This window comes from Pteropus alecto, unplaced genomic scaffold (assembly GCF_000325575.1).
Source record: "Pteropus alecto unplaced genomic scaffold, ASM32557v1 scaffold101, whole genome shotgun sequence".
NCBI lineage: Eukaryota > Metazoa > Chordata > Mammalia > Chiroptera > Pteropodidae > Pteropus > Pteropus alecto.
Window position 1 is genome coordinate 16,027,941 of NW_006432945.1, and position 18,742 is coordinate 16,046,682.

The window sequence follows — 18,742 nt, forward strand, 5'->3', positions numbered from 1 at the left end:
GGTAGTGGTTGCACGGTTGTTCACTTTACAGTTATAAATTATGTTAAAATGTACACGTAAAGTTTATTTACTTTGTTTTACTTGCTAAACATACTATAATTAAAAATAAATAAAAATATAAGAGGAAGTTGGAAAATTTCTGTGGATGTCATATACGCAGAAACACACATGGATGTTTCAGTTACCTGTTACTGTGTAATACACCGCTTATCCAAACTTAGGAGCTTAAAACAATATTTTATTGCTATCATGACTTTGTGGACTGACCAGGCTTGGCTGGACAAGGGCTGAACCCTTTGAGGCTTCTCCTCTCACAGGCGGGCTCCTCAGTGGATGACTATGAGAGCTATGGCTGCCTAGGCATCTTCCTCTCTCTGGGGTTCTCAATGGCAAGATAGACTGCTTTACACTGAGGCCCAGGACTCCAACAGCAAACATTCCAAGATGATAAGCCCCAATGTGCAAGTGGTTATCAAGCCTGTTTGCATCATGCTTGATTATGTCTCATTGAGCCCAGAGTCAGTGTGGGTGGGGCCTACACAAGGCCATGAAATCCAAGCGGAGAGGCATGCTGTGTTGGCAGGCACCAGTGTAATTGTCGACCAAACTGTATGCACAGGAAATACACACTCAGATACACATATATGTAGATTGTGTAAAGATACATATGTATGCAAATGATAGATAGATAGATAAGTTGATTAATTGATAGATACACGATAGATAGGATAAAAGTCTCAATAGCCTAAGGATGGCCCCACTTCTCCAAGTGGGTGGTTCAGATGATTACTATGCTCCACCCAAATTTCAGATTCTGATACTTGTTTTGTGAGTCACCTTTCCTTTTTGCATAGTCACTGTCCTCTCTATTTTCCTTAGTCCAAATTAACTTGACTAAAGCAACCAGTCAACAAATTGGTCACGAAAAAATAAAAAAAGAAAAAACTAATGCTGAAATCCTGCCATTTCATCTGCACACTGACATGGCTGTGGTCATCTGCAAGTAATTAGGGCAATCGTTGGCAATGCCGTATTGGTTTCTGGGCTAAGTTAGAAGTTAATAGCAACTTCATTTGACTTTCTTCAGCCAGAAAATTCACATAATGAGACTGTAAGAATGAATTCTACCAGCCTGGGAGATACCCTCACTATCGAGTAAGGAACATATCAGCGTTTGGCCCTGCTCTGCGAATGCACAGGTGTGTCCTGTGGGTGGCGTCCTGGCAGACGAGGCTCCTGAGATTTACCACGAGAGATTTGGTGTAAGACAGAAATCAGGGAGGGAGGGGGAGCCTTGAAAGGAAGGTCTCTGCCAACAAGCATGCTGATTAAATAGCTTCAGGAATTTCTTATTTCTTTTCTCTTTTTTTAGTGATTTGACTGAAAACCAGCTCTAGTTTAGCATTTCTTATAAGCAGTTATGTGGTGGCCCGTTTTCTACTGGGCCATAAGCTCTCAGGGAACAGGGACCAGAATATTTGCTTTCCTCGTAACTCCCTTGAGAGCCCTGCACTCGCTAGCACACTGTTCCAGTGGGCACCTACTCACCTCTCCCCATGGCCTGGCAGACTGAGATCTCAAAATCTGGAGTCATTAAGCATGTTTAGCCAAATATTTTTAGAGTTTGAAAGAGGTCTTGATTTGAGTTTGAGGTGGAGGCCCGCCTACTTCTCCTTTATTCCGAATAGCTCTGTGTCTCCAACAGGAACTCTGCATAGCAAAATGTGTATTTACAAAGTGTTCAGCTCGGCCGACCACCCCTTGGCATCTCACAGACCCTCCTGCCCCGGCTCCTTCTCCAAGTCCTTGAGAACTCTAAAAGGGAGCGGGACAGTCCAGTCCTTCGCTTTGATGCCTGTTTGCACCCAGCCCAGATAGGACGAAGCTCCTGTGTGGCTTCTGAAAAGTTCTAGAATGAGAAGAACAGAATTCCAGAGCAGATTTTTCTCTCATTCTTCTCTTCTTAAATGCACGGATGAAACATGTATCCAAATGTTTAAGGCCATGTGGTAGGACTTCCAATTTCTCTTTTGTTCATCATTCTTTTCCCTAAAGGGAACCTCGATTAGTGACTTATGTCCAGATTTTCACTTGAAAATCCTATTTGAAATGTAATTAATGAACCACCAGTAAACAATATTGAAAGGCCAACTTGGTGAATGAATGCTGACGATTTGCTTCAGATAGACAAGCAGTCATCTGTGTGTCTACCCTGGGTCAGATACTGTTGTTCTCGAGGTCTGAGAAGCCTGTCTAGAACAGAAAAACCTGTCATTGTGCAGATGGTCATCTCCTGGCATATGGTCGCATTAAAGTGTGTCACATGTACCTGCCCCCTTCTCTCTCTTCTAAGTTTTTCAGAAGAATGAAGTGATGAACCTGAAAACCTTCATTCTTCGTTTTATCCGTACTTGTAAACATTTTCAGGTTGGGTTTGACTCCTCTGTGCCACATCTTCCCAGCTCTATCTTTCCCCCGGAAGACTGAATTTTGTGTCCAGTGTGTCAAAGTGTGACTCTCGTATTAATGAGATTATTCTCCTATTTTCTATTTCCCTTCTTAAATCTAACACCTCTTTTTAAAAGTTTCTATGATGCATTTATAAGGAAACATGAAAATAACTCCTGAGGGTAGAGACCACCCAGAGTCTAGCACCATTTAGCAATAGTGATAGGATTCTCATTGTCTTGCCAGGAGGATTACCATGGCAACCATGCCAGATTTTCTACTGCCTCAATGCAGGGCATGGCGAAAGCTCTCTAGTAGTTATTGCTTCCTGTAATGTGACCACAGTTGAATGACAAATTAAGTTCTAATACTTACCAACGAGACAGCTGTGGCCATTTGGGACAAGGACCGTTCTTCGGTCACAGACTCTTAGAGGCAGGCCACAGGCTGTTCACCTGGTGGGAACTCACCGGGAAGATGCTTTCTCACCGCATGTGCTCCCTGCAGGACCAGGTGCAGGGGCCTCCCTCCGCCTTCTTCCCGGAGGCTTCCGCTGGCCAGAGTAAACCTGGACTGCCTTCCCCAGCGTCGGAGCTGTTCTTCCTCTAAATTTCTGCTCACCACCTTCATTTGCAGATTTTTAAAAGCTGCCTCTTACCTTCCTTCCAGAATACTTGGATGTTTGAGAGACGTTTGTTTCTACAAGTCTGACGTTCAAAGCACATGCTAGCTTTGGGAAAATACTTCTTGGCCGAAAGAAGGACGATGCTAGAGTGGAAAGATGAGTAGCTTGAGTATGCTGGCCGAGCGGTCGGCAGCGGGGAGTCTGCATCTCATTCGAACTTGATATGTTTGAAAGAGCTGTACATTTTTAACTGATAAATGATAACCATGCCCTCACATTCTAATGTGAAAAAATCCCAGTGTTTAAAGATGCTTTAAAAGTGTAACAAGTAACAGGAAAAAGTCGATCTACCTTAACCGACATGAAATTTTAATGAAGTTGATCCTGCTTGGCCAAGGTACTCACTCTCTCTCAGCACCTCACTATTAACCAGTATTGGCCTCGGCTGAGAACGTGTGTTCATGTTAGAAGTAAAAGAGACTGCTGAGTGTCCTGTCTGAGACCGTCACAAACGCATGCATTTGTCACCCTTCAGCCAGGGTCCAGCGGCACTAACTCCCCTGCAGTAGCTCTGAGGGTGAATCTCTTCTTTCAGAAGGCCACCCCTCCCACACAGGGACAGTATCAGGAGACTTTTAGCAACAGGCCATTGATTTCCAGACACAGCTAAAGATGTGTGCTAAGCCAGGACAGATCCGGTTTCTACCTTTTGTGAGTTTTGGAGGCTTTGAAAAGCTTGACTGCTGTAAAAAAACTTCCTGGACAGAGTTAGAAAAGAAAATTAAGATCTTATGCTTTAAAAAATTAGATGGTGGGTTTTTTTTATTTTCCTTTAATGAGAAAAATTATTTTCTTTGTGATGGTCCAGATTGAGGGACAGAGAAGAAGGAAGTTTCCAGGAAAAATAGAACATATTTCCATGGTCATGAGTCAGTATTTCCTGTGCGTTGATTTCAGTGGATATGAGAATCATCAGGAGGGAGAAAGTCCAGGGCGTGCAGGGGAGTGGAGAAGTGTTTATGCACCGACACGGATGAGAGGCGTGGCAGCGGTGATGACTGACAGGGCGAGAGCATGAGGCAAGGACTTGACAGACCTAGGTTCAAACCTAGCCTTCACCGCTGGGTGTGTGTGACACTGTGGAAAATTTATTTAGACTCTCTGCTTTCACATCTTCATCTGTAACGTGCATAGCAATATAAAATCTATATGGCTTTTAGAATCGAATAAAGTTGAGCATAAAGCACTGAACACCGTGCCTGGCACAGCTTAAAGCTGCTGTTAAGAGTTTTTATTTTTTTCTTCTGGCAACAGATTTTTGTGACTGTTTTGACAGTTTAACCCCACATCTCTACCAAGTTGCCAAAAGAGAATTTTCCATCCTTTCCCCTTTTAACCACACCCTGCTTTAATCATGAACCAGATTTCAACACCATCCCTGAAAGGTCACCACCCACTGCAGATTTTCTCTGTGTAGTTTTAGATTTCACTGCACCTATAAATGTTAAAAGCAATCTATCAGCCAAAGTGATACTTAGCACCTTTTACGAAGAGCTTATACTGTTAAAGTATATACCCACATAATCTAGAAAGAAAAAATGTATGAGTTAGACATCATGAGTGAGGGTGTTCACAAAGCCTTCAATTCCAGGAACTTCAAGACAATACTCCATGTTCGATGCAAGGCCGAGAGAGTTTATATTGCATGATGCTGTATCTCCCAGGGCTACAGATACCTCAGCAATATCAGCATCACCCATCTCCTCTCTGCCTGCCTATCTATCTATCTATCTATCTATCTATCTATCTATCTATCTATCTATCTATCTATCTATCTATCTATCTATTAAAACATGCATATCTCTCAACAAACATAAAATCAAAGGTATTTACCTTACAAAATAGTTCCAATGCTGGAGCACTGTAGGTTTAAAGAAAGTTATTCTCAAACTTGATTGATGTTTTATTTTTATTTTTTTTCAGATTTCAATTTTGCCTGTGAAAAACCACACCCAATTTATAATGTAATTATCCCTGGAACATTGGGAACTTTAATTTTGGAATAGGCCTCGACAATTCGCTTATTCTCCATCTGTATCAGCTCCTTGTGTAATGGTGGAAAACCTAACTAAATTTGGCTTTAACTAAGAAAAAGTGTGTCGGGGAGGGGAGTGGAGGCTAATTTTTTTGGCTTTCCTAACCAAAAAGGGTAGGGATAGAACCAGTTTTAGACACAGCTGTATGCAAGGACTTGAAACATGCCAGTAGACTGTAATTGCTATACGTATTTCAATTCTGTCTTTTTAAAGTAGTGGCTTCATTCCTATGTTCCATGAGATGGCAAGATGGCAAATAGCTCCAAGACCTGCTGGCCCCAGGTTTATGCCCAAGAGGAAAGAGAGTTTCTTTTTTTCCTCCCCCTCTCTTTCTCTCAAGTCCTAGCAAAGGACTCATTGGATGGGAGAATTCTGTGAACACAGAAGTTTGAATGGATGGTCGGTGCAATAGCAAGACACGTGGTAGGCTGTCTTCTCAAGGGGTTTCAGGCAAGAGCACAATGTTTTTTTTAACTTGGGCTACCCTGAAACATCACACTTTTACATTTACTAGAATATTTGGAAATAACCCAGTCCCACATGGCCATCTCGAAGCACCACATTGTCTGCTAAACAGCTTCTCACTATGTATTAGGGAAGTTATACAGTTTGAAGAAACATGCAGACATCTGTATCACCAACTTCCAGAATACCCACTTCCTGACGTAAGCCATTAGGCATGTCAGCTGAGTGTTGAGGGGAAAATAACAAGGAGATAATGGAAACTCTTTTAGGATCGTGCGTGTGTGTGTGTTGTGCATACAGAGTTAAAACAAAACAAAACAGACAAACAAAACAGGGAGCAACTTACACCTTAGAGATACATTAGATCCATAAAGATTATTCTCCTAAGTCCAAAATTATCTGGACCCAGTGCGCACAAGATGATTTGAGACATTACTGCTCCCTTTACCGGGAAAGCTCAGAGCGTGTGGAATTGGCACTGGTTGACTACTCAGTGGGGTCCTGGGAACACCTCCTGAGACTTCAGGGAGTCAGAAAGAACACAGAGATTTGCCTGAGACAGTTGATTTGAGGGTCTGTGTTATCTTTGGCCAGAACTAATTCTTCCATCATTTTAATAAGAGTGAATTACTGCTGTTGTTTCTTTTCCTACTGATTTACATTTGTAAAAGCCCTAAATTATTGATTCAAACTCTTAGTGCTCACAGAGTTTTGTTTGTTTGTTTGTTTTGTTTGCTTTGGTTCGATGTAGGGTTAATAGCATCATTTAATCAGTTCTACAATAAGCAAACACTGAAAAAAGTTTTAACTCTTTTGAACCTCAAATATTTTCCTCTCTGTTCTCATAATGGATACTCATGGCAGAAGAGCTTTGCAAAGTCCCCACAATCAATAAAAGACAGAATTTGAGTCGTTTCAGTTCCCCATACTCTTACATCCATCTTTAGAGATCCAGGGAGAGGCTCTGTACCAGTGAAACCTGGTCTGGGCATTACACCTCGTTCTTATTTTTGGCAAATAAATGGTTGCTTTCTGGATACCAGGAAAATTCCCTTTGAGACTTGCTTATCAAATGTGGTCACACTGCTTGAATCTTGCATAAGACACACATGACCCACGACTGATTTTTATAGACTGGACAAAGTTCCTCGCCATAGGTTGGGACCTATCATCATGGCCAGTGGAATGGGCTTCACCACCAGAATGCAGAGGTTAATTCTGAGGCTGCCTGTAGCATCTTTGTTTTTCCTAGACAATGCAGATTAGAGGAGGGTAATCTGCATGTTTTGACAAGGATCTCTTCAGTTGGTGGTGCTTTTTCTTCGTAAAAGGAGATTTGAACAAGGGTTGTGTGGGATGCAAAAAACTTTTCCAAAGTAGAGTGCATTGGTCTTCTGAGACCAAGTGCAGGGCACCGCGAGGAAGAAGGCCAGCGCTGCACATCGCTGCTGTTCAGAGACAATTTTAGGCCTAATAATGCAAAGTGGGTTCATTGATATTTTCGCTTCACTTTCACGAACGTGGATCCAGATCTCAGTTGTTCAAAAGCAAATTTCCAAATGTGTATGTTTTCCCAGAAATGAATGTTTTTCTTTCTCCTTTCTGTTTTGAACTTAAAGAGAAAACATTTGCAATGTTTTCCTCTAAAAGACTACAAAGAAAATGGTATGAATTTTACTGATAAAATGTGAAAGTTTGGATTATCAAAGTTTTTGAATGATTTACGCTTCTATTGATTTAGTTAATACAAACTATTAAATTAGAAGGTTTCATTACTTCTTCATGTGTTACTAGTTTTCATTCTTTTGTAGCCCAAACATACCTTTTTCTGAAAAAAGCAGCTCTGGATATCTCAAGAATTCACTGTGACATCAGGCAGCCCAATCTTGAGTGGGCGCATATGAAAGTTAGAATCCAAAATAAAATTTGAAGGCACATTTACAGCTTCCCCTTTAGCATTCCCAATTCAGCCTCACCACTCCCTGCTTCTTACTGGTATCCTTCTGGAAGCTGGACGGCTTTTTGAGGAGCAGGAACTCCTCGAATTACCCTCTGTATGGGAGCTCTGGCACCCTGATAGTTTCAGACGAGGGTTTTAATCAGTTTAGGCCAAATTAGATGAACTAAAGATGAAAGTTTCCCATCACTGGATCAGCTAAAGATGAAAGTATTTTGCTCAAGTGATAACGTTGTATTAAAGGCAGTGTGTGTGTGTGTGTGTAGGTGCGTGTGCGTGCGTGTGCATGTGTGTGTGTTTAGAAGGTGGAAACCCACCCATATCAGATACTAGGCTTTCATGCTAACACACGTCAAAGGAAAAGCTTGCTTCCTAACTGGTTCTCATGTTTTCTTCTAGATGGCTTCTCAAGAGGATTCAGAAGATGCTGCTGAACTGCAGTGCACACACAAGGACTCGAGGTACTGGCGATTCAAACCTTGTCTTATAAATAGTCTGGGGTTTCTCTGTAGAGTCCAGGGAATGGGTATCCACTTGAAAAGTTTCCCTCCTATCAAGATATGTAGAGAGAAACACGGGAAAGCCTGGTTACAAAAACTGAACGGAGGTTGCATTTGCTTGGAGGCCGTTCCTAAAACCGCTTTCAGCATTATGCTGTGTGTATGGCTGTTACTGCAAAGAGCAAAACCATGACGGCGCCTCCTTGTCCTCCCCTTTATAAGAGTGGTACTAATGGGTCCTAGAGGAGTGTCTTCTAAATTTTAGTAAAAAATCAAAACTTTTAAATTGACGATTAAGACATTTGGCTATGATTATAAACTCAGAGAAAAACATGTGATTGCAGACTTTCCAGTCAGGTCTGAATGTTTGTTTACTTTTCAAAATTAGGTCTGATTAAAAATATTTCTAGTTGATGGAAATTTGGGTTGTTTCCAGTTTGGGGCTATTATAAATAAATCTTCTGTAAACATTTGAGTACAAGTTTCGGGTGGATTATGTTTTTATTTCTCTTGAATAAAAGCGAAAAATAGAATTGGTGGGATATCTGGTAAGTATATATATATGTTTACCTACATTTTTCGTATTATTTTGCATTCTCACCAGCAACGCATATTAGCTCTAGTTGCTCCATTTCCTTGCCAACATTTGATACGGTCAGTTTTTAAATTTCTGTCATTCTAATGGGTGTGTATTAATATCTTCCTGCGGTTTTATTTGTATTACCCTAATGACTAATGACTTTGAGCATCGTTTTCTGTCCTTATTTATCACATATATCTTTTGTGACATGTCTGTTAAAACATTTCGCTTATTTGTTATGTTGCTTGTCTTTTTATTATTGAGATCTGAATAGTTTTATATGCTGTATATAGGTCCTTGGTCAGATACATCTTATGGCAATACTTTCCCCTAGTCTGTGCCTTCTCTTTTTGTTTTCTTAATACTGTTTTTTAATGAGCAAACCTTTTTAATTTTGATGGATTCCAATGTATCGGTTGCTTTTTTATTATTTGCAGATTTTTTTGTTCAGTGTAGGATATCTTTGTTTAGCTGAAGGTCACACAGATTTTCCATATGTTCTTTCAGAAAGGTTATAGTTGTAGCACATTTAGGTTTACAATCCATTTTCAGTTAATTTTTATATATTACGAAAGTAAGGATCTAGTTTAATCTTTTTAATTGTGAATATCTAATTGTTCCAACACGATTTGTTGATCAAAATATCCTTTCCTCATTGAAAAGCATTTCCCCATTGGCACCTTGATCATAGAACATTGATCCAATATGAGTTTGTCTATTGCTGGACTCTCAATTCTATCCCACTTATCCATCTCCCTATCCGTATTGATTAATGTAGCTTTACAGGCTTAAAAACAGGTAATGTAAGTTTTCCAACTTGATTTTTCTATTTCAGATTCTATCAGGGGACTATTTTAGATCCTTTGAATTTCCATATAAATTTCAGAATTAGCTTGTCAGTTTCTACAAAAATAAAGCTATTTTGACTGGGTTTGCACTGAATCTAGAGATCGATTTGGGAAGAACTGACACCTTAATATTGTCTTCTAATCCACAAACATGGTATCTCTCTCCATTTATTAGGTCTTTTTAACTTTCGCTTCACAATGTGTTGTAGTTTCCAGGGTACAGGTCTTTATAATCTCTCCCTCCTACTTTTCCTCACTGCACCCCAGTTCCTTCAGGCAACTGCTTCCTATCAGTATAGATTAGTTTGCTTTCTAGACCTTTAAATAAGTAGAATTATGCAATATGTTTAACTCTTCTGTTTAACTTCCTTTACTTAGTATAATTATTTTGAGAATCATCCATGTTGTATTATGTATCAACAGTTCATTCCTTTTTATTGCTTAGTAGTATTCCATTGTATGGATATACCACAATTTTTTTTATCCATTCACCTGTTGATGGACATTTGGGTTTTTGCTGGTTTTGAGCTATTGCACGTAAAATTTCTATTTTACATTGGTGTATATATAGTTCTATGAGTTCATAGTTTTATTTCTCTTGGATACTCTCTTGGAACTTATAAGAGTGGAAAGTTGGATTGTATGGTAAATGTATGTTTAACTTTATAGGAAACTGCAAACCTGTTATTGAAAGTGGTTACAGCACTTTACATTCCCACCTAAGGTATATGAGGTTTTCATTTGCCTCATTACTGTATTATTTCTGAAATTCGTATTTTATTTGAATATATTAACTGAGAAGATCTCTTTCATATACAAATTAAAATATTCAAGACTTTCACGTTGACATTTTGTCTATGGACTAAAGCCTTTTGAGATGCAATTCCTTTTAGAGGGGGCAACTGAACATGATGTTGCATTTTTACTGCAGAAACAAAAATGAGTATTTAATTCAGTTCTTTTCTCATGTTAAAGCCAAGATGTGAGCCTGAGAGCTGCAGCAGCCATGGTTAGAGCTAGCCCGGGAATGGGACTGGCATGCAGAGAAAGAAACAAAGAGAAAAGGGGAGAATAAAAGGGGAGACGGACTGATAGGATTCAAACCCCGGCTTTGGCATTTGGTTGCATGAGATAATATATTTCACTTTTTGCCTTAAAAAGGGTATTATATGCCATATGCTACATACGAGATCACAATGACACAGAAATAAGGACACACCTTACAATAAAAGAATAACATAGAATATAACGTACTACTAAGTGATAGCTTTCTGCTTCTCCTATATTATTTCTCAAGCAAGGGCTCCTATTGTGTTTCCACAGCATAAAGCTTGTCCTGTTCCTTTTCGAGTTTCTATGAGAAGTATGTGTAGTAATGATATGTCTGCTTGTAAAATACTTGTACAGTTTTATAACTTTATGCCTCATTTACTTATTTTAAAACCCTTACTCAGGCTTCGTCACTAATAAGTTCTCACATGTTTTTTAAGTGTTTAAGTTGAGCTTTTAAGTTGTATTAGACAGGTTCACAGGCCGTTTTAAATATTTGAAAGTTGTCCACAGATCAATGATATGAAGAAATTAAACCTTTCTCTTATTCTGAATAAACAAACTGGTTCAGATAAATCTTGTCTACCTAGGGCAGTCCAGTTACCTGTAAAGAAACTCCCATAGCAAAGGGTCAGGTCAAGAATCCCTTATCAACAAAGCGTTGTTATGGTCTATACAAAGGCAGCCTTCAGAATTCTATGCGGTTGGAAATCTGATTAATTCTAAAATCGCTCGGCTTATGCTTAGGCTTGAGCAAAAAAAAAAAAAAAAGGCACTGAAGTCACACTTGACTTGTTGGTAACCAAGGGCTAACACTTTTTTCCGGGTTCTTCATCTCGTTCAAGGCCAGACAGAGCCCTGTTTAATGACTATCACGGACTGCTGACAAGATCTGCATTTTTGCAATCTGGAAATCCTAGAAGATAGCCTTTGACTATTTTTTTCCCCCTCTCAGGAAAAACTTAGCTGGATGATCAACTATAAATGTAGTTAAAGTCCAAGGATCCTGGGGCCCCTTGGCGCAATTTAATTTAATAAATATTCCACGTTTATTCCAAGTAGCTAAGAAACTGACTGAGCAAGGTAATGTGAGTGATGGAAAATCAGAGGGCGATTTTCAAGGTGATTGCACTTACAGAGTGGATCGGCAGTAATAGAGGAACCGTGCCCGGAAGAGCAATGCCTGGGTCTGCTTCTACCCCACCTGACCAAGGCAATCAAACCAGAGCTTTACCAGATGCCGACAGTCTGAGCAAGTTGGCAGCTACCCAGTGCTGCAGGGAATGAGGAGGAGACGAGGGCATTTGGCGATAAAGACCCATCAGAGAGTTCTATCCAGCTGCATCATATCTCGTGCAAGGGAGACATCTTGTGTTTCATTAAGCCCAGAGGTTTTCTCTTTAGTAAGGGTGGATGGAAGCTTTTCCTTCATTATCCTAGGTGATCTTTTAGAAGGCAGATTTATCATGAGGAGCCAAACATAAATCTATACTCAAGATGCAGATGAAGCAATGTACATTTTTACCTTGGAATTAAAACACTTCAACCACTTTGGCTATGGATGGACTTCTTCCACCTCCTATTTTTAAAAGTTTCAAGCTTGAAAAATACAAAGAGTACCATAAAATTGAAACTTTAAAAAGATCCATCAGTTAATGAAGCTGTGTTAAAAGACCAAATTAAATCTAATGAGTATATGAAGCTGGTTTTAAATTCAGTTCAACAAATATTTATTGGAAGAGGCACAGTGCTGAGTGAAAACTGTGCTCACTGTTGTTTTAAAGGAGTTTTAGTCTAGAGGAAAACACATGTATTTTAAATGGGCTACTTAGCATGATAGAAATTAGAAGAGAGCAAAATACACACTGTTGGACTATTTTACAGAGCGGATTTCTGAATTTCCCATGCTTTGTCGGTCAGCGTTAGCAGAATGTGGAAAGCCAGTGACAGCTCCTCAGAGGGCAGTTCTATGCAAGAGCAGGGAGAACGTTTGGCAGTGTAGAATTCACTGTCCCTCTCACGAATACCGTGGAATATGAAATGAAAAAGCAGCTGAGATCCCTATTTACGATTTTATTCAAAAGTGTTCTGAAAGAGAAAGCCAATATATGGGTCAATATAAACACACTTACAGCTGAGAAGTGAAAGGGACAGAAACACAACTGGAAAGTAATGGGACCACTGTCCCAAACAGGGAGATCGTCCAACCCTAAATGACAAGGGGAAAGAAATGGCAATGGAATTGGACGTGAAGCCTTCGGATCTTAAGGTTTAAGGAAAATGTGAACCTTGAAGACAAAGTCCTGCTTGCAAAAGCTTATCTTGTGGCGAAGCACCATGCTGGGCCCAGAAAGCTTTAGCCACTCACTGACGTGCTAGGGAGACTTTCTGGCAGGGTGTGACAATTTAGAGGCGGCACTGAAAGCCTAGAGTGTTTATATAGTCATGTCCAGTTTACCTGTGTCAGACAAGACTTTGACAAGCCTAAGAGAAGGAACTCGGCAGAGTCGCCAGTTATCCATGCTGCTGGAATGCCACCAGCCCGGCCAGCCAAAGAAAAACACGTGCGTCTGCCAGAAGCAACAAAGTAATGGACTTTCCATGAAAACTATCAGTTCTGGACGATTTAGTGTTTTTAGAGAAAAGACTGAAAAGACTTATGTATAGTAGGTTCCATGATCATTAAGACCTGAACTGACGTGGCTCCTGCGTTTCAGGTCGAGGTAGAGGCTGCTAGTGAAGAAGTGAAGCATCCGTGCAAAGAACTTGTGTTCTCAGAGGGCCAGCAAAGCAGAAATGTTGGGAAAAGATACAGTAACCTACCATTTAAAGTACGGATTCTTTATGGCACCAACAATCTAGCATGAACGCATAGCTTGTAATGAGAAAAACAACTTAGAAATGTAAATGTGCTTTACCTACAATCAACACCTGTACTTGCCGTGCCTTAGAAATGGAAAGACAAAAAGTATACAAGATTTTCACACTCATTAATAATCCCCAAGGGTCCTCGGCCGAACAATCCTGAGCTGGGTGGGATCTCTAGTTCACTGTGGCCCCATACATTTCCAGCAATTTTCTTAGGGCCAATTGAACACTAAGATCCTAGAGTTTGAGATTTTTATTAAAGTATGATTTTTGCAGTTTATCAAATAAAGTCATAAAATTTCTCAGTGATACAGGAAGATTCGATATTTTGAATTGTACCTAAGGCTTAGAAACAAAGAAAACATCCTGAAAAAGCCTGATGAATATCAGGTACAAGGTTGTAAATATAAAACTTCATATTTCTCTAGACCTTAGCACAATGTCTTGCACTAACTTATTACCTAGAAAAGCCTCATTAGACTGACAGAGGATGAATTTTTTCATTAATAGTGAACACTATGTAAAAGCCAGTAGTCTTAGTAGTTAAGCTATTGTATTTCTCCCAGGACTAGAAGCATCACTTAATCCAGGAGTGCCAGATGTCAGCATTCAGTAAAGTATTCAGCACCCTACCTGCCTGAATATTCATGAGCCCAGATGCCTAGGACATGTCAGATGACCGATATTCCTGTGAAATTGTGTAGCGGAAATTGTTCGGTGTACATTTTGGGGAAAACTAGTTCCAGGCCCGAGTCTCTGCTTTTACTCACTGTTTAGCTACAGGTCCATTGTCTTACTTAATTCCCAGTTTCTTATTAACACTGGAAAGTCTGGGTTGGAATCTTGTTGTTTTTTTTTCTCTCATATAAAACTTTACTTGGCTCTAACTACTAATCAAGAGAGATATCACCTACCCTTTTCTTGGCAAGACATCCTTTACAGCCTTCCCATCTTGGATAACTGACAAGGGTAAAATTTATCTCCAGAAGCCATTCTTTTGAATTAATGTCTATTTTCTGCCAAAATAGAATGGTAAATTATGAAAAGCTATTAGGTTGTATATGCCAAATGAGAGAAAACAGATTCTTGCTATAAAAAGCTTAATGTGAAGAGCCATTAGTGAATGATTTGCAATCCTATCCACTTATAGTTCGTGCATACTTCTAGTTTACTGTGGTACTGGCCAGAGATTAGGACTTGATATCCCTAATGTAGCTATCAAGCTGTCAGATGCAGACTTCGGAGACGGGACTACTGAGTTGAAGTGAAGAAAGCGGAATGTGGTTTTTGTGGCTATGCTTCGAAAGCTTCTAATAAGAATTTAGAATAGAATATTAACTCTTTACCATGGCCTGCAGTCCTACATGATGTGGCTTCTGTTGGCTTCTCCAGCCTCCTCTGATCTGCTCGCTACCCTTTTCAGGATGCTCCAGCCACATGGCCTCCCTTAGGACACACAGAGCCCGAGGTCCTACCCTAGGCCTATCTCCTGTGGTGCTCCCTCTCCCTCCAGATGCTCTCTGTGGGCCTCCCTCCTCCCCCAGATCTTTGTGTGGCTGGCTCTGTCTCAACTCTAAAGTCTTAGCCACATTTTTGCTCACCCTCTGCCATAGGAGACCTCTCGAACACCCAACCTAAAGGGTCTTTCTCGCATCCCAATCACTTGCTAGCATCTCTCCTTATTTAATTCCTTCCTTTTTCTTCATAACACTTCTTATGACCTGAAGTAGCCTTGTTTATTTGTCAGTTTTCTGTTTCCACCAACTGGACTCAAATTATGTTGAAGGCAGAGACCTCATCTGTCTTGTTCATTGCTTATTTCTGTCACTTAGTGCCTGGCACGTAGATGGTGCTCAATAAATACCTGTAGATGAATAGAAACCAAAATGGATCAAATAAAGCTCTGTTGTCTGTAATTGGATCCTAACGTTGAGCCTGTGAAGATGGGGCTTCGGAATCTAAGCAAGGACAGCCTACACTTGAGCCAGAGGGTAGGTACAGTGCCCAGCTTCAGTGTCCATAAGCCACCTTCTGACAAGTTCATCTGCCCAGCCAGTCTCCACTTCTCTCGCCTCTGTTTATCACTCATACCAAGCCCTTGGTCTGGCCACTTCCGTGATTCTTTTTGGATATTCTGAAAACGGCACATGGAAACGTGGATGCCGTCCATGGGAACCACACACGGTTAACCACCAAACTCCATTTAGTCTCCAGTGTGTTTGGACTGGCTCTTCTCGGGGCACAGGATGCCAGTCGCTCAGAACAGGAGCTTTGCATCCAATTGTTACAGCGCTATGTGTCTTAATCAGTGGCTCTGTTTTAAGTGGTTAGAGCTGCACAGTATTTGACTTAAACCACTGGCGTCCCTGGAAGGAAAATGGGAGGATGGAAAGTCTGTCCATCTGTGGTTGGAATCAAAATACCTAGGCCCAAGGAGGCTGATCCGAACGAGGCTGTGATGGGCTGAGCGTGCCGAGCAGCTGAGGACCTGGAGGGCGGGCAGTTCTGATGCTTTGCACCAGTCAAGGAAAGAAGAAGAGAAGCGTGCAGGATGGGTGGGAGAAACTAGGGTCCACGGACTGAAAATTGCACGGCGCGGTGGATGCAGAACTTCGTTTCACTGGAAGATGTTTTAGGGTAGGCAAAGCTTGAAGGGAGACGGGTTAATTTTTTATTTTCTTCAATCAAAACATTTTGACAGTATATCCACAAAGGTTGTGTAGTCCCTGCCCCCAGCCGTGGGTGCCACCCACTGTCAGAATCATAAAGGTTGCCCTTCACTTATCCACACATCTTCAATTCACGTCTGCATGCAACTTGGTGATTCAGCCGTGATGAGACACCGGGCACAAAGAGCAAAATAATATTGTTGGGTTTTGTTTATTCTGTGATGTTTTCTTTTCTTTCTTCCTCCTCCTCTTTCTCGCTCTCTAACCTCTAAGAGAAGCTGATGATCAGAACCTCAAATGTGCTTGTTCAATTATTGTGACAGGTTTGTTCTCATGGGCAGGAGAGGAGAGTGTTAAGTGCTAGGCGTGCAAGGGGGACTTTTTGTTTACCAGCACCCACGTGGGCTCTGCGTCCTCCTCGCTTCGTGCTGTGGAACGGCAGAGGAAAGCCATCTGTTCCCCATCCGGTAATCATGTCTTCTTGATCTGCCTCTTCAAATCACACAGTTATTAGAAGGCTCAGTCATCCATTTCCTGTTTGTCAAGACACCTGTCATATGAGCTTTGCATTCAGAATCAATAACTGCTAGTCTGTGGGAACACACACGGCTTTTCTGGACCATTCTTAAAGATAAATGGTTGAGGAGTCAAAAGTGCTAGATTCTTATCTTGTCTTTGTCATTCACGCTCCATGACCTGTAAAGCAGTAATACTGTCATCCTACCTTGTGGGGTTCTTGCGTGGCTCAGGTTAATTAATATGCATAAAAGCACATGGGAAATAGTAAACAATAATGTGACTAAAAGCAGGAATTAAAGGAGCTTCCAAATGATATATGGGAGCAGTCCCTACTGGAGGTTCCCACAGGGCTTTATACAGCTATGTTCATTAATTAGGAAGCACCTTTGTGAGTCGGTAAATCACTTACACAAGTTTTATATGGGCTCTATAGCCTGTTCCTAGGTCAAAGTTTATACAGTGCCTTTCTAACAAGTGTGAACTTTAGTTCATATTTCAAAGGTGCAATAAAGGTACATGCATTTGTTCTAAATCTAATTAATCTGTTCCAACCAGGACGGTGAAAAATTAAAATTCAGGCATTTGCAGTGTTAGTAGGAAGTCCTGAGAGAGGACTCTCCCAGCTCCCTAGTGTCGGTCAAGAATGATGAGAATCTTAGTCCAGAACATTCTGAGTGTCTTGTCATTGGTCAACACTGGACATCATTGCTATGGTCATTGTCCAAGCACACTTGTGCTCTGGAAGGTCAGCAGCCTGACACTTTCATGTCAGCCTTGTGTTCTAGGGTGTTTGCTGGGCACCTCCAGGTGTGTCACACTCACTATCTCAAACCCTCTCCTTAGGTATACCAGACAACCAATGCCCTCAAAGTTACCGCCACCTCCTCAGGCCACTGGAAGAGAGGAGGCCGCTGATGGTGGCAACAATGCTCTAAATTGAACCTAAAAAAATGGAAATCTCGTGTTTGGAAAGAAAGTTATACTAGTTTCTCCATTTCACGAAATACCTGAGCACTTTCCCAGGTGTTTGGGGGTTTACAACGATAAAAGACAGTGTCTCCGACCGTAACAGTCCAGCGAAGTTCAGATTTTTTTGTGAAGTTTATCTGATTTAACCTGTAAGTCAGGCCCATTCTCTGTGAAAGTGGCAGTTGTGTTACCTGTCCCTCCTGGGCAGCTGGACTAACGGAAGCTCAGAAAGGTGAACCTGAGTCACGCGGCGTCCAAAGGGGACTTCTATTTCCCATGTCTTTTGTTCCCTGACAGTTTTGATTTCCATCATGGGGGCCAGTGCCAGGCATCTGCTTTGCCTTTACCCAAAGTTAATTTCTCGGGAAGGTGCACGATGCCCTGAACATCTGGCGCAAGCTCTCGGGGCACCTTTCCCAACGGGGTGTGTCATGTGGCGGGCTGAGTGGCAGTGCTCTCTGCCCCGAGGTGCAGCGAGGCCCTGGGCCCAGGGTGGCCTGTGTGTGCCCAAGTCCCCTCCTCCTCTACATGCTGGGAGCGTACTTCAGACTTCACTTGCCATTTTGACTTCAAGTAAAACCCACCAGACTTAGAAGAAAGGTGTAGGGCTCCCTGGAGTGTTTCCTTCCTCCTGGAAGTTCAGGGAGCGAGTTCTGAGTGGCCTCAGAAGGACTCTTTCCAGTTCAGTGTGTCAACCGAAAGCAGTGACGGTAAAGCATCAAAGAGTAAAGACTGGGGTGTGAGTGCGTGCGTGCGTGTGTGTGTGTGACAGAGACAGCAACAGACAGAGACAGAATGAACAGCTATCACGATTGCCCTGTTTTGGAGTAGAGCATTTTTACTTAAGAAATTTCGGAAAGTACTCCAAAGTAAATGTGCACACGTACACTCAAGCAACCAAAAGCGTTTTCTCAGACTACACGTCTCCTGAGGAGAATGTGGAGTTTCTGCCTCTGGCCAGACTGGAACCTGTCCCTGTGCCCGCCTCATGCTGCCAAAGCTTCGATCCTAAAGAAACACTTTGGTATTTCAAACTCAAACCCAGAATAGCAGACCTTGTGGCGGATGGGTCTCACTTTCCTGACATTTCTAATTCACACCAACTCTCTCAAACCACACTCAGCACGAGGTACACACCACAGCCCATT

At 41.4% G+C, this 18,742-nt stretch overlaps 1 long non-coding RNA gene across 2 annotated transcripts in view; it reads left to right on the forward strand.

The window, feature by feature from the left end:
• The window catches only part of LOC107195382, a 230,687-nt gene that overhangs the window by 74,924 nt on the left and 137,021 nt on the right, over window positions 1-18,742 (forward strand). For both annotated transcript variants that reach the window (XR_003045065.1, XR_001516511.2), the window contains one exon: window positions 7,991-8,052. This is a non-coding gene — a long non-coding RNA (uncharacterized LOC107195382). The remainder of the gene's footprint in view (window positions 1-7,990; window positions 8,053-18,742) is intronic.